Here is a 16,779-nt window from a genome sequence, read left to right on the forward strand (position 1 = left end):
CAGTTATTGTTGACTGCCAAAGGGTGGACTGTCAAAGTCGAAAAATATTGTAATGCATACCCCATGTACTAACCCCACACACATGCCCGCTGCTCGTGCACTTATTCCGCCGTGAGGGCACATATCCGCAATTTGCGTAAAGTAGCCCCCAACGGCCATGCGCCTTAGCGCGTGGTATGCGCATTTACGGTAGAGTTTGTGAACGCATAGAGGGTTATTAGAACATTACATATTTAACCCAAATAGTGTACATTTTAGATATAGCTCCCTTGTACTACATCAGCAAGTATCAACAGTTTAAAAGATTCCAGAACAAAGGGATTCACCTTTGCAGGATAATAGGGGACAGACTAAGGCTATAAGGTGATGTTTGGTATCCAGCTGTAGGGTATTTTAAGGGAAACATTCTGGTGTTGGTTAGAGGAAGATTGCATGTTCCTGAGGATAGTTAGATGCAGAAGTAAAATATAGATATGAACTGTGTTTACTGTATGTTATGTATGTGGAGGGAAATAGAATGAAAATCAGTCACACATAAATTAAATCTCCCAGAGACTAGAATACAATGGCCTTATTTACACTAAGCTTTGAGATTCTATGAAGAGGGCAAACACCTTTGTTTACTAAGATGGCCAGGTTTCTATTTAGAACAATGAGTGCTGAGTTGTCATTGTCTCACCTGAAAGGAAGGGACAAACAGGTTGACAATGCCCAGGAGCCAAGGCTGTTTGGAAGATTAGAAACAATAGCTAACCACAACACAAAACCAGACAGATAGGAATTTAAAATATTAACATTCCTAGTCTAAAACCCATGGAGATAAAGGTGTTCATTTATATATATGTAATACATATATATATATATATATATATATATATATATATATGAAGAAATATATAATTCCTAACAAATTGTAATAGCAGTAGTATGTGTGTACGTATATATATATATATATATGTATATATATATATGAATATGTGGATATATGTATATCTTGAAGATTGAAATAGATAATCTTATCATGTGTGGAACCATATTGTTCAGAGTCACGTAAGCATTAATCTGGCAGGAATAAGAACGTTATTAAATTTTACCTCATTAAGTTATTAATAATACCAGATTTATGATTAATGTGATGGGTTTAACTGATCATGGGGCGGGAACTCAGATGTAAACAATAGAAACCACATCTCAAGTCCTAGCCATCGCCCACTTCTTGAACTGACCAATGGTCCCCGGTGCACAGGACATGTCCCACCCCCTAACCAATGGAAGAAGAGCACACAGTGTCTATTGTATTATGTCTTGATCTACTGAATAAAGAGCGAGCTGCAGGCCAGGTCACTATCACAGACTCTTAACGCTTTCAACCTGATTAGCGGAGGACCGGATACGGGAAGCGCTTGCGAATATTCACACGTATGTACATTGACAGTAGCCATTATTCTGTTTAGATTTATCTTGTTAGCCTGTAGTGTATAATTTGTACTGTTTTACCTTTTGAAATAATCCACGGTGGCCTTAGAACCCTGTGGTTTCAACTACAGAACGGTGTTGTGTCCTCACTTTCCTGCAAGGGTTTAAAGCGTTTTTAACTGTATAAGGTTTATAAGTATTGATAAGGTGTACGCACTGCGGGTACTTTATACCATCAGCGCTACTTGGTGTAACATCATTGCAGAGCTTTGCTGCATAAGGTTTAAAGTGTAATCATATCATTGCACTGTATAACTGTATAAGGTTTTAAGGTGTATTAATTGAGTGCGAACGCACTGCGTGTACTTTGTACCCACAGTGCGGCATTTGTACGCTAAGTGCGTACATGGTACGGGACTCTGTGCGCAAATAGCGTACGAAGTACGTAGCGTGAGCTAGCGACCACAGCATCTCCATGGTAAAGGTGTGTTTAAAGGTATAGCTTTGTGTTGAAAGGTAATATTGACATTATCACTTCATACATGGGGCGTGGTCAGTTACGCCCCCTGTACAGTAGTAGCACCACTGAAATGCTGCGCGGTGCGCGATTACGTCATCGCGCACCGCACAGCAAAGGTCCTTTCCACGAAGGGAAATTAGACATGTAGCGTCTAGTTCCCTTCATCGAGAGGACCTTTGCTGTGCGGTGCGCGATGACGTCATCGCGCACCGCACAGTAAAGGTCCTCTCCTTGAAGGGAAACCAGACGCTATGTGTCTAGTTCCCTGACGCCCTTCACAGCGGGACGCAGCGGCAGCGGGACACAGCAGGGGGCACAGCACTGCAGTAGCGGATCTTGCCATGGTGCGGTGCCCTCCAGAAGGCGGCGCCGCACGCAAAGGTCCTGCTTGCCCGTGGCAAGATCCGCTACTGTAATCAGGCTTAGCTGCGTAAAAGAATTGGGCACCTTCACTACCTTTGGGTTAGCGAGCTGAAATTATTATACCACGCCTGTCAGAAGAAACAGAATGGGTGTGGGAGGGGGTGAAAAGAATTGAATACTGCCCTTGGACTGTTACATCTTGTAAGTACTCTACAAAATACATATTCTTAGGACTCTAGTCTTCAGCCTTCATTCTAGATAACAATCTCCTTTTGGCAGTCAGGAAGAAAGTTGAGTTATCAGTAAAGTTGATATGTAGAAAATTACCTATGATCTTACAAATGATTCATCTTTTCTCATTAATTGATTGCACAATGCAAAAAGGATTATCTGATTTAGGTGGTAGTTGAAAATTAAAAAAACAAAGTACATTTTCTTTCTCAAACTCATATGTGAGGCACATTTACTTTCTACTTGGCACCTCGTAATTGAAATGTTTCTAAAATGGTGATCACTCTTCTGACCAAGGAAACTAGAGGGGACTCAGGTTTAAGATAATATGTATGCCTGGGATGTAAGTGACTGCTTAGACCAATATAAAGATGCAACATTATAGCAACTTGGCTCTTGTTTCCCACAGTCACCTGTTCTGTGGTTGAATATTTGGGGAATTTCCTTCTACCTCTGCTCTGCACAAAATCTGTAAAAGGCTGAATCCATGGGTATCACTATATCTCTGGCCCTAAATATTTATCCATACACCCCTATTATAATCCACCATTAGACATGAGTGTTTAAAATGTGACTTTGTGTCCTGAGCTTTCAGCTGAAAGTTGGAGCCAAGGGTCTTTGATTATGAGTGATTACATTTCAAGTCTACAGTAAGTCTGATACCCCTTCAGGTTCTGTTAAAGTGATGTTGAGTGTCATGTGAGCTTGAGGTCAGTCTACTGAGATCTTGCTGATACTCTGAAGCAAGCTCCAGAATTCAGTAGCTCAGAGATCCGAACCCCCAAACTTCACGATCTGAGCAGGGAACCTAGTCTGGCTCGGGGCACAGCACCAGACGCGGATCCCAGAATGAGGCAAAATGTCATCATCCTGCTGTTGGATTCTTGTGTCATTTGTATTCCATATAAGGAGCTGCACGTCACCGCCATTTTCACTCTGGACTTGGAGAGTAAGGGAGACAGACCTCTGTCTCTCTGTTGGTGGTGGCGTCGGGTGGGTCAGTGTGTGCTCTGTAGGGAAGCTGTTCCTGTCACTGTAAGTTCTTTAGGGGTGCTGTCCTGTATGCTGTTAAATGTGCTGTCCTGTGGTGTCCTGTTAGGGTGCTGTACATGAGTGTTGCTGTCCTGTCACTGTGCTGTACAGGAGTGCAATCCTATATGCTGTAAAAATACAGGGGTGTTGTATAAATAAAGGTACACTGGCCCTGTCTTGAATGCTGTAAAATTACAGGGGTGTTGTTAAAATACAGGGGTGCTGGCCCTGTCCTGTATGCTGTAAAAATACAGGGGTGTTGTTCTTAAAATACAGGGGTGCTGGTCCTGTCTTCTATGCTGTAAATAATAATAGGGTGTTGTTGAAATATAGGTACACTGGCCCTGTCATGTATTCTGTAAAAATACATGGGTGCTGTGAAAATACAGGAGTGCTGTGTCCCTGTCTTGTATGCTGTAAAATTACAGAAATGTTGTTAAAATAAAGGTACACTGGCCCTGTTAAAATACAGAGGTGCTGGTCCTGTCCTGTAAGTTGTAAATACAGGGGTGTTGTTAAAATAAAGGTACACTGGCCCTGTTAAAATACAGAGGTGCTGGTCCTGTCCTGTAAGTTGTAAATACAGGGGTGTTGTTAAAATAAAGGTACACTGGCCATGTCTGTATGCTGTAAAAATACAGGGGTGCTGTTAAAATAAAAGTACATTGGCACTGCTCTTTATGCTGTAAAAATACAGGGGTGCTGTGAAAACACACGGGTGCTGTGACCCTGTCTTGTATGCTATAAAAATACAGGGGTGTTGTTAAAAAAAAGTACACTGGCCCTGTCATGTATGCTGTAAAAATACAAGGGTGTTGTTGTTAAAATATAGGGGTGCTGGTCCTGTCCTATATGCTGTAAATACAAGGGTTGTTGTTAAAATAAAAGTACACTGGTCATTTCCTGTATGCTGTGAAATACAGGGTGCTGTGAAAATACAGGGGTGCTGTGTCCCTTTCTTGTATGCTGTAAAAATACAGGGGTGCTGGTCCTGTCCTGTATGCTGTAAATACTGGGTTGTTGTTAAAATAAAGGTACACTTGCCCTGCCCTGTATGCTGTAAAAATACAGGGGTGCTGGTCTTGTCCTTTATGCTGTAAAAAATAAAGGGATGTGTATAAATAAAGGTACATTGACCCTGTCTTTTATGCTGCAAAAATTAAAGGGGTGTTGTTAAAATACAGGGCTGCTGGCCCTATCCTATATGCTGTAAAAATACAGGGATGTTGTTCTTAAAATACACGGGTGCTGGTCCTGTCCTGTATGCTGTAAATACAGGAGTGTTGTTAAAATACAGGGGTGCTTGCCCTATCCTGTATACTGCAAAAGTGCAGGGGTGCTACGGAAATACACGGGTGCTGTGTCCCTGTCTTGTATGCTGTACAAATACAGGGGTGTTAAAATAAAAGTACACTGGCTCTGTCCTGTATGCTGTAAAAATACAGGAGTGTTATTGTTAAAATACAGTGGTGCTGGTCCTTTCCTGTATGCTGTAAATACAGGGTTGTTGTTAAAATAAAGGTACACTGGCCCTGCCCAGTATGCTGTAAAAATACAGGGGTGCTGGTCCTGTCCTGTATGCTGTAAAATATAAAGGGGCGTGGATAAATAAAGGTACACTGACTCTGTCTTGTATGCTGTAAAATTAAAGGGGTGATGTTAAAATACAGGGGTGTTGGCCCTGTCCTATATGCTGTAAAAATACAGGGATGTTGTTTTGAAAATACATGGGTGCTGTTCCTGTTCTGTATGCTGTAAATATAGGGGTGTTGTTAAAATACAGGGGTGCTGGCCCTATCCTGTATACTGTAATAATACAGGGGTGCTGTGAAAATACACGGGTGCTGTGTCCATGTCTTGTATGCTGTAAAAATACAGGGGTGTTAAAATAAAAGTACACTGGCCCTGTCCTGTATGCTGTAAAAATACACGGGTGCTGTGTTCCTGTCTTGTATACTGTCTAAATACAGGGGTTCTGTGAAAATACAGGGGTGCTGTGTCCCTGTCTTGTATGCTGCAAAAATACAGGGGTGTTGTTAAAATAAAGGTACACTGGCCCTGTCCTGTATGCTGTAAAAATACATGGGTGTTGTTAAAATACAGGGGTGGTGGTCCTGTCCTGTATACTGTAAATACAGGGGTTTTGTTAAAATAAAGGTACGCTGGCCCTGTCCTTTATGCTGTAAAAATACAGGAGTGATGTGAAAATACAGGGGTGCTGGTCCTGTCCTGTGTGCTGTAAACAATACAGGGGTGTTATTAAAATAAAGGTACGCTGACCCTGTCCTGTATGTTGTAAAAATACAGAGGTGCTGTGAAAATACAGGGGTCCTGTGTCCCTGTCTAGTATGCTGTAAAAATACAGGGGTGTTGTTAAATTAAAGGTACATCGACCTTCTCCTGTATGCTGTGAAAATACAGGGGTGCTGTGCAGGGGCGGATTGGGAATCAAAAGTGGCCCTGGAAAAATTTCTAAAAGTGACCTCATGTGGGCAGCACCGAATCAACTGTAGGTGGAGCCAATACCAAAGTAGGTGGGATTAATACTTCAAAATGTAATGTACATGGAGTTACACCAACAAAAGGCAGAACATGTTATATTAGCTGGATGTAACACTTCAAAAAGTTTAGAAAGTATTGTGTTGTAGCAGACAGAAGTAATTAAGAATTTAAAACTGGGGTGACATTTAATCCTCACACTCACTAAATAAATTGTAAGGCAATTATAGCTACTTCATGCTACATTGTGTTACAGTGGTTCTCAAGCTGGGTCCTCACGGGGCACAAGCAGGGGTGCCATGGGATGTGGTCCAGGACCAAAACAGTGATTGGCAGCCACTATCACTGGTTTTGCCTATCATAAACGTAGGGACAGAGAAAGAGATGCAGCAGGGATGTATGGACAGAGAGAGGCCGCAGGGAAGTATGGACAGAAGCAGCAGGGATGTAGGGACACAGAGGCAGCAGTAACATACAGTAGGGACAAAGGCAGGAGGAACATACAGTAGGGACAGAGAGAGAGAGGCAGCTATTAGTGGTGACAATGGGTGAGGGGTGAAAGGCTGTGAGTGATAAGGGGGGTAGCGGGTGTGGGCTGACAGGCTGTGAGTGGGGGTAGCAGGAATGGGGTGAAAGGCTCTGATTGGGGTCAATGGGAGTGGGGCAACAGGCTGTGTGAGAAGGGAGTGTCGTGGGTTCGGGGTGACAGGTTGTAAGTGGGGGTAGTGGATATGGGGTGACAGGCTGTGAGTGGGGTTAGTGGGAGTGCCGGATAAAAAAATATACTAACCTGAAATCTAAGGTGTGACTGGATGGCTCTCCTCCGCCAGGGACAGGCAGCTGTCAGCAGTCGCCAGACTGTGTGGTGACCTCCATTCTGTGGGTATGCAGCTCCAACGAAGCTCTTCTTCCCCTGACACAGCTTGGCACGCGGGGGATGTCATCACAAGGGGCGGATTTAATTCATTAAAAGACATTGGGAGGAAGAGCTGCTCGCCCCACCCTACTTACGTCTTTGGTGGGGACAGAGAGAGAGAAAGGGACAGACTGAGAGAGGCAGTGGAAACAGAGAGAGACAGCAGGGACAGAGAGATAGCAGGGATATAGAGTGGCAGACAGGGACAGAGAGAGATAGCAGGGACAAAGAGAGAGAGCAGGCATAGAGAGAGAGAGAGCAGGAACAGAGTGAGAGAGACAGCACGGTCAGAGAGAGACAGCAGAGAGAGACAACAGGCATAGAGAGAGAGAGACATCAGGGTCAGGGAGAGACAGCAGGGTCAGAGAGAGAGACAGCGGGGACAGAGCAAGATAGACAGCAGGGACACAGAGAGCGAGAGACAGCAGGGACATAGAGAGAAAGCAGGGTCAGGGAGAGACAGCAGGGACTGAGAGAGAGAGAGAGAGAGAGAGAGAGAGAGCAGGGTCAGAGAAAGACAGCAGGGACAGAGAGAAAGAGAGCAGGGTCAGAGAAAGAAAGTAAGGATAGAGAGAGCAGAGTCAGAGACAGAGAGAGCAGGGTCAGAGACAGTAGGGTCAGAGAGAGAGAGACAGTAGATACTATGTAACATTACCAACTTGCACTAATGGGCCCTACACACGTACCGATCTGCCTCCGAGCTGCCCGACGGCAGATACGTCCGACGGGCGACCTGGCGGCAGGGGAAGTTGATGGGGGGATTGAAGTTTCCTCAATCCCCTATCACCCGGCTCAATAGCACTGCATGCTAATATGGACAATCTCGTCCATATTGGCCTGCATGCATAAGCGACGGGGCACCAACGATTAACGAGCACGGGGCCGCGCTTCATTAATCATTGGTGCCTCCACACTGCACGATATGAACGAGTTCTCGTTCATTATTGAACGAGAACGTTCATATCGTGCATTTTATCTGCCAGTGTGTAGGGCCCATAAGGAATTACGGTTCTGCTCTGCAGAAGTCTCCCAGTCAGTGCAGCCGTGCATGGGGGATGCCATGGAGGAGTGGGAGTCGGAAACCTGCGGCAGCTTACATTCGCAGCAGTGTGAGGAGGTGGAGCCATAAGTGAGGAGAGAAAAGGGCAGTGTGCTGTGTGGTGTGACATGGCGGCTGCTGCTGCGCGTCAAATCAGCAAACATCCCCGGCCGAGGTCACTCACCCACGCTTGTGGAGATGCCACACCTGCAGGACTGCTGCCTTCCATCCCTCCCACCGGGACCCGTGGCGGCACAAACTGCTGATATGGCAGAAATGTAAAAAAAAACAATACACACACATGGTGCAGAGCCTCCAGGGTCTGGACATCCTACCCACCCATGATGCTCCGTGGGCAACTTCCCCATCCCCACCCTTACATACTCCTACTGGCCCGGCAATGACATCGGGTGTGGCTACCCAGTTCCACACTCCCCGACTACCCCTACAGATCGGAGGCAGAGCAGTGGGAGGCTGGTAGAGCTCTTCATTCAGTAAACACCCTTGAAAGATGCTGCAGAGGTTACACTGACCTGGCCGGCTGCGCCCTCCTCTGTCAGACCTGTCATGGCACCAAGGGCAATCACCCTGCTCGCCCCGACCTAGATACGCCTCTGGTTGTCCCTATCATTCACTTGTCCCCCCTCCCCCCTCAGATCTCCATTTATTTACCCAGACAGATCTCTATGTACCACTGGTACTGCAGCTCTGCAGGCAGCATGTCAGTCTACAAAAAAAAATGTCCTGCAAGCTGCAGTGTGAGTGCTACATGGAGATCTGTCTGATTGGAGCAATCAGGACAGACTCAATGGCCCCATTTCTCAAGTCCTGGCTGCTCCTTCCCTACCTGGAGACAGGCCAGCGTCACATCACAGTCAGGGCCGGCCCAAGCCCCCAAAAATTGGTACACAAATATAGATTTTGGCGCCCCTCCCCAATTTAAAATAAGGTTAATGCATTACAGTAGTGTCCGTCAGTCACATTACACCACACAGTATTACCCCTTATATATGTTAGGGCCCATTACACACATTCCACCACAGTAGAGGTGGGAGGGACTGCCCAGCTGAAAACCATGGCTTCTGTACACGGGTGGTATTCAGTATGCGAATGACGGGATCCCGGCGCACAGGATACCGGCACCGGTATCCCGACACCCGGAATACCGACAGCTATTCTCCCTCGTGGGGGTCCACGACCCCCCTGGAGGGAAAATAAAATAGTGTAGCGCGCCTCCGTGCCCGCAGCGTGGAGAGAGCAGCGAGCATGCAAGGGGCTCCTTTGCGCTTGCCCTGCTGTCAGTATGCCGGCGGTCGGGCTCCCGGCGCCGGTATGCTGGTCGCCGGGAGTCTGAGCGCCGGCATACCGTACTACACCCCTGTACACAGCACACACATCAGTGGCCTACCTAATACATGATAACATCATATGTGTAGAGTGATTGCTAGCATACTGCACACCAGGCACACATGGAGATGGCTCACTGGAGGGCTGCATGCATTCATGCCAACAATACTGACCATCTGCAATGAGAGAGAGACAGGGACAGCAGAGGCCATGGTAGCAGCAGGTGGGAGGTGTGTGGCTTCCTGTTACCAGGCACAGGGGAGCAGCCCAGCCTCGATTAGGATGCTTTGTACCTGGTCAAGTGCTCGGTCTCTCCCCCCAGCCTGCCGTCCACCTCCTTCCAGCTCTCAGGCTACCCCAGGAGATGGTATGCAGGGAGAATCGGGATTCCGTACTGATCATAGGCGTGAGCAGCTGATTTTATTAGGGGGTGCACCGAAGGAAGGGTTTGTCTAGCACCACCCAGGGGCATGTCTAGCACTATTTTACATTTTCTTAGTATAATCACATGGCTTAATCTAATTTCTACCTAGTTCCTAATAATAAAGTAGATCTTATTTCCAGAGAAATAAAATTAAACATAATGGTGCGACCACCGGCCGGTACTAACTGTCCGCTACGGCATAACATTGAGCCCTAGCTGCCGCTACACCCTATCACTGCTTACACTTCCCCAACCTATACTTGGCCCAGTAGTGGCATTAGAGAGTGGTGGGTTAGGTGCATATGCATCCCCCCCCCCCACACACACATACACCTCACCCCTTGCACCCCCACCACCTACACCCTGATTTTGAGCTGGATACTCTGAAAAGTACAGGAGATTTAGGGGGACGAACATTTGAGTTTTAATATAAGATAAGTAAAGTTTAAAGTTTACACGTGCCATCATAGCCACTTTCCATGCCATCAGTCCCCTTCTTGCAGGACACCAGCATTTGTCACACATGTCCCCATGCTCACCAGCTACTGACAGTAGTGACCCTTATTCATGTTACGCTACACAGTACGAGTCAAAATTCACATTATGCCACATGGTATGAACCAAAATTCACATTAAGGCACACGTTATGAGCTGAAATTCACATTACGCTACACAGTATGAGCTGAAATTCACATTACACCACACAGAATGAGCTGAAATTCATATTACGCCACACGGTATGAACCGAAATTTATGCCACATAGTATGAGCCGAAATTCACGTTATGTCACACAGTATGAGCCGAAATTCACATTACGCCACATAGTATGAACCGAAATTCACCTTATGTCACACAGTATGAGCCAAAATTCACATTACGCCACATAGGGGTCAATTCAATTCGGCAACTTATGAATAGCGCCGGGAATTAGCTCTCGACGCTATTCAATTCAGCTGCTAGTTACCCGCAATTGTCGGGAATTCTTCTCTCATCCCAGGGGGGTGAGAGAAGAAACCCGACAAAAGTGCTGCCTCGCGGCCTGCGCGAGGCTGATTCTGTCGGGAATCAGGCTCGCGCCGGGGAGTTAAGTCGGAGAATGCATGTTCTCCCGACAATTTAACCTGTTTAGTCGGCGAAAACGGGACATCGCCGACTTAACTTGAGCTGAATTGAATAGCGTCGGGAGCTAATTCCAGGCGCTATTCATAAATTGCCGAATTGAATTGACCCCATAGTATGAGCTCGCACACAGGTTTGCCAACACCCGGCCACTGCTGCACGGTCTACTTTACGGCAGCTGAGGACGCTGAAAATGAAGACCGCAGAGCCATGCTGGCTACAGTCCATAACTGAGATCAATCATAGCAGCATGGGGAGGGCTGACAGCAGCAGCCTCATCCATGCAGCTGCAATAAAATAAAAAAATAAATAAAAATCAACTGAACGACCTGGGGGCACATGCCTGAATATGCTACTGTCTCCAGTACACACAGCATAGATTATATTATGCACAGACTCCCACTCACCCATACAACACCCATACTATATTACCTTATACACAGCACCATACATCCACCACAGCGCATCCATAGTATATTATGATATATCTAGCCCCCTCCCCATATCACACCTAAACCCATAGTATTTACATTGTACGCAAGCACCCCTCCCCCATAGCACACCCATGCTACATTACATTATTCACATCCTCCTCCACCATAGCACATCCATAGTATATTTATATCACATTATACACAGCCCCCCTTCCCATAGCACACACATATTAGACTACATTATTCACAACCTCTCCCTCCCCATAGAACACCCATACTATATTTCATTAAATATACACAGCCCCCCTCCCCCATAGCACATCCACACCCATAGCATATTACATTGTACACAAGCTCCCCTCCCCATAGCACAACCATGCTACATTATACACAACCCCCTCCCACATAGCACACCCATACTGTATTACATTATACACAGCCCCCCAGCACATCCATAGTTTATTATAATATAAACTGCACTCCCACACCCATAATATATTACATTGTACAGAAACACCCCCCCATAGTACACCCATGCTATATTATACACAGTGCCCCCTCCGTGCTCCATATTACTACCACCCTCCATGCTCCATATTACTCACCACAGCCCCTACCTTGCTTTTTAGTTTATTCCTCTGAATAATAGAAGCCAGCACGGACACAGGCAGCCAGGAAGTGTATTCAGCCGAGGAGCAGAGAGAGAGGGCAGGGCTGCGCTGACTCACGCAGCCCAATCTGAGCCTGGTGGAAGGGGCTGGCCGGACACTGTAAAGCAAAACCCTGACTGATAAATAAAAAATGATATGATGAGAAACATAAAATTGGAAATATGCTATTCACAACACGAAGTAGCAAGGAAAGGCTAAGGCCTTGGCCTATGTTCATGACTAGTGGTTCAGCCTCTCATGAAGATGGAAGCCCTCCTCCTTCTTGAAAAAAATAAAATAATAAAGCTTGCTTTAACAACACAGGAAAAAACAACTGTGCGTTCAGACTCAGAGATATCACAAACCCCCAAGGAGAGTACAAGTGTTTCCGCACTTGCAATGTCTAGGCCTGACCTTCCCATAACTGTATGGGAGGAAGAGGAGGCTCCTACCATCATTTGCATGCCCTCTGCAAGTGTTGGGAGGAGTACCGCCAGTTCAGTTGCTTATATTGAGATTGAGGATGTCACTGTAGAAGTACACCAAAATGAGGAGGATATTAGTGTAGTTGGCACTGAGGAGAAAGTTGACGATGAGGATTCTGATGGTTTGTTTGAATAAGGCACCAGTGGAGACAGTTGTTGTCCATGGGATGAAAAAGCCCATTGTCATGCCTGGGCAACATACCAAAAATGCCACCTCTTCAGTGTGGAATTATTTCTCCACAAATCCGGACAACAGCTGTCAAGCCATCTGTTTGCCTTTGTCAACCATAATAAGTAGGGGTAAGGACGTTAACCACCTAGGAACATCCTCCCTTATACAACACCTGCAGCACATTAATCATAAGTCATTATCAAGTACAGGGTAAAAGCATAAGCAGTCAACTAACACCTAAATCACTTTTTCCTGTAGTATACAAGCTCTTGAAATCCACACCACCAACTCCCTCAACGTCAATTTCCTCCTCAGTCAGGAATGTCAGTAGTCCTGCAGGCCATGTCACTGGCATGACTGACAAGTAAGCTCCTAACCGGGATTCCTCTGGAGGACCCTTAAGTGGTATGCCTACTGCTGCCGCAGCTGTTGTTGCTTCTGGGAGTCGATCGTCATCCCTAAGAAGCCAGAAGACCACTTGTACTACTTTAACTAAGCAATTGACTGTCCAACTGTCTTTTGCGAGGAAGATGAAATATGACAGCAGTCACCCTGTTGCAAAGCAGATTACAGAGGCCATAGAAACTATGCTGGTGTTAGACGTACATCCGGTATCCGCCATTAGTGCAGTGGGATTTAGACAGTTGATGGATGTACTGTGTCCCCGGTACCAAATCCCGTCTAGATTCCACTCCACTAGGAAAGCGATTACTGTACAGGGACATTAAGAAAAGTGTCCTCAATGTCCTGAAAAATGCAGTTGTACCCAGTGTCCACTTAACCACAGACATGTGGACAAGTGGAGCAGGGCAAACTAAGGACTACATGACCATGACAGCCCACTGGGTAGATGTATTGCCTTCCGCAGCAACAACAGCAGCGGCACCAGCAGCAAGCAGCAGCATCTCACATGCCAACTCGTTACTAGGCAGGCTACGCTTTATATCACCGGTTTCCATAAGACGCACACCACTGAGAACCTCTTACAGAAACTGATGGACATCATCACAAAATGCCTTACCCCACTTAGACCTGGAGATTGGTGATATCTGACAATGACACCAATATTGTGCATGCATTACATCTGGGCAAATTCCATCACGTCCCATGTTTTGCACACACAATTAATTTGGTGGTGCAGAATTTTTTTAAGAACAGCAGGGGCATGCATGAGATGCTGTCGGTGGCCCGAAAAATTGTGGGCCACTTTCGACATTCAGTGACTGAGTGCCGAAGACTGGAGTGCCAGCAAACACTCTTGAACCTGCCCTGCCATTACCTGAAGAAAGAAGTAGTAATGAGATGAAATTCAACCCTCTATATGCTTCAGAGGATGGAGGAGCACCAAAAGGCCATTCAAGCTTATACATCCACCTATGAAATATGCAAAGGAGGGGAAATGCACCTGACTCGAGCACAATGGAGAATGATTTCCATCTTGTGCATGGTTCTCCAACCCTTCGAACATGCCACACTTCAGTTCAGGCACTGTCATTCCCCTCATCAGGCTTTTGCAGAAGCAGCTGGAGAAATTTAAAGAGGAGCTAAGACGGAATGATTTCGCTAAGTATTTGGGACTTGTGGATGGAGTCCTTCATTCGCTTTGCTAGGATTCAAGGGTGGTCAATCTGTTGAAATCAGATCACTAAATTTTGTCCACCGTGCTCGATCCTAGGTTTAAAGCCTACGTTGTATCTCTCTTCCCAGCAGACACAAGTCTGCAGCTGTGCAAACACCTGCTGGTGAGAAAATTGTCAGCTCAAGTGGAACTTGACACGTCAAAATCTCCTCCTTCATTTTCTTCTGCAACTGGGGCTGTGGGGAAAATGGTAACATTTCCTAGGTGGCCCGCTGGAGGTGATGCAGGGCAGTCAGAAGCAAGTGTTAACATCTGGTCCTGACTGAAGGAGCTGCCAACAATTACTGACATGTCTACTGTCACTGCATATGATGCACCCTTTGTTCCTATGTTGTATTACAGTACTTAGTCCCAGCAAGGTAGCACATCCCATTATAATAAGCTAGGGTGTGCAGTCCAGGCCCCGTTTCCATATAGTCTATATTATGTGTGTGTATACACACCTGAGGGATTGGGACAGCCCTCATCTCTGGATTAGCACCCCACCCACTGCCTCTAAGGCTTTTAAACAGGTAACCAGCACATTCTGACTGCTCAAAAGACATAGGTATGATCCTTTTAATTATATACAAAGTCAGTTTGGGGGTGAGCTTTTGGGGCGTGGAGCTCCCCGTATTGCTCTGGCTGGGCCACCTTGGGGCATCACCACCTTACATTTACTTTTAACACTTCTATCACATTGTGTTTGTTTTATATTTATGTAGCTTTTTTCACATATTTGTTACACTTCTAACACTGCTCAGCTAGACTTCACATTCTAACACTTTACTGCTGTCCTCTTCTTTTCTTTTACATTCAGCAGCCTCTTTCATATGCTTAACACTGATCTTTCACTCCTATCCTTTTTTCTGTGTGATGCCCTGGGGTGGTTTGGCTGGGGGTGCTCTGTGTCCCGGAGGTGAACCCCTATAGTGTTAGGGACCTGTCCGATGAGGTCACCGTGAAGCAGGTGGGCAGGCTCATATACTGGCCAATATATGCCAAGAACCTCAAATATTATATTATGGTTATAATAATTTTAATGGTGTATGGTGCACCTGCACCCTTTGTTCCTATGTTGTATTACAGTACTTAGTCCCAGCAAGGTAGCACATCCCATTATAATAAGCTAGGGTGTGTAGTCCAGGCCCCGTTTCCATATAGTCTATATTATGTGTGTGTATACACACCTGAGGGATTGGGACAGCCCTCATCTCTGGATTAGCACCCCACCCACTGCCTCTCAGGCTTTTAAACAGGGAACCAGCACATTCTGACTGCTCAAAAGACATAGGTATGATCCTTTTAATTATATACTAGAGATGAGCGGGTTCGGTTTCTCTGAATCCGAACCCGCCGAACTTCAGCTTTTTTTTACACGGGGCCGAGCAGGCTCGGATCCTCCCGCCTTGCTTGGTTAACCCGAGCGCGCCCGAACGTCATCATCCCGCTGTCGGATTCTCGCGAGGCTCGGATTCTATCGCGAGACTCGGATTCTATATAAGGAGCCGCGCGTCGCCGCCATTTTTCACACGTGCATTGAGATTGATAGGGAGAGGACGTGGCTGGCGTCCTCTCCGTTTAGAGTGACTAATAGTACTAGAGAGAGAGACAGACACAAATTTTGGGGAGCATAATATAGGAGGAGTACTACTTGCTGCTGATAGTGTGACCAGTGGCAGTGACCAGTGCCACCAGTTTAATGAATCCGTTCTCTGCCTGAAAAAAAACGATACACAGTGTGACACAGTCACACACATACCATATCTGTGCTCAGCCCAGTGTGCTGCATCATATACTGTATATCATTATCTGACTGCTGAGTGCTCACTGCAGTGCTCACACAGTTTAATTGTGGAGGAGACTGGGGAGCAGTTATAGCAGGAGTACATATTTTAAGTACAGTGCACACTTTTGCTGCCAGAGTGCCACTGCCAGTGTGACTGACCAGTGACCACTGACCACCAGTATTGTGATTGTCTGCTGACCACCAGTATATTGTGATTGTCTGCCTGAAAAAGTTAAACACTCGTCGTGTGGTGTTTTTATAAACGCATTCTGCAGACAGTGTCCAGCAGGTCCGTCATTACATAATAATATATACCTGTCCGGCTGCAGTACTAGTGTGATATATATATATTTTAATTTTATCTCATTATCATCCAGTCTATATTAGCAGCAGACACAGTACGGTAGTCCACGGCTGTAGCTACCTCTGTGTCGGCAGTCGCTCGTCCATCCATAATTGTATACCACCTACCCGTGGTTTATTTTTTTTTTCTATCTTCTTGATACTAGTAGCTTACTTTAGGAGTCTGCAGTGCTGACAGACAGTGTCCAGCAGGTCCGTCATTACATAATATATATACCTGTCCGGCTGCAGTACTAGTGTGATATATATATATATATATTTTAATTTTATCTCATTATCATCCAGTCTATATTAGCAGCAGACACAGTACGGTAGTCCACGGCTGTAGCTACCTCTGTGTCGGCAGTCGCTCGTCCATCCA

The sequence above is a fragment of the Pseudophryne corroboree genome, chromosome 12 (genome assembly GCF_028390025.1).
Source record: "Pseudophryne corroboree isolate aPseCor3 chromosome 12, aPseCor3.hap2, whole genome shotgun sequence".
Lineage (NCBI taxonomy): Eukaryota > Metazoa > Chordata > Amphibia > Anura > Myobatrachidae > Pseudophryne > Pseudophryne corroboree.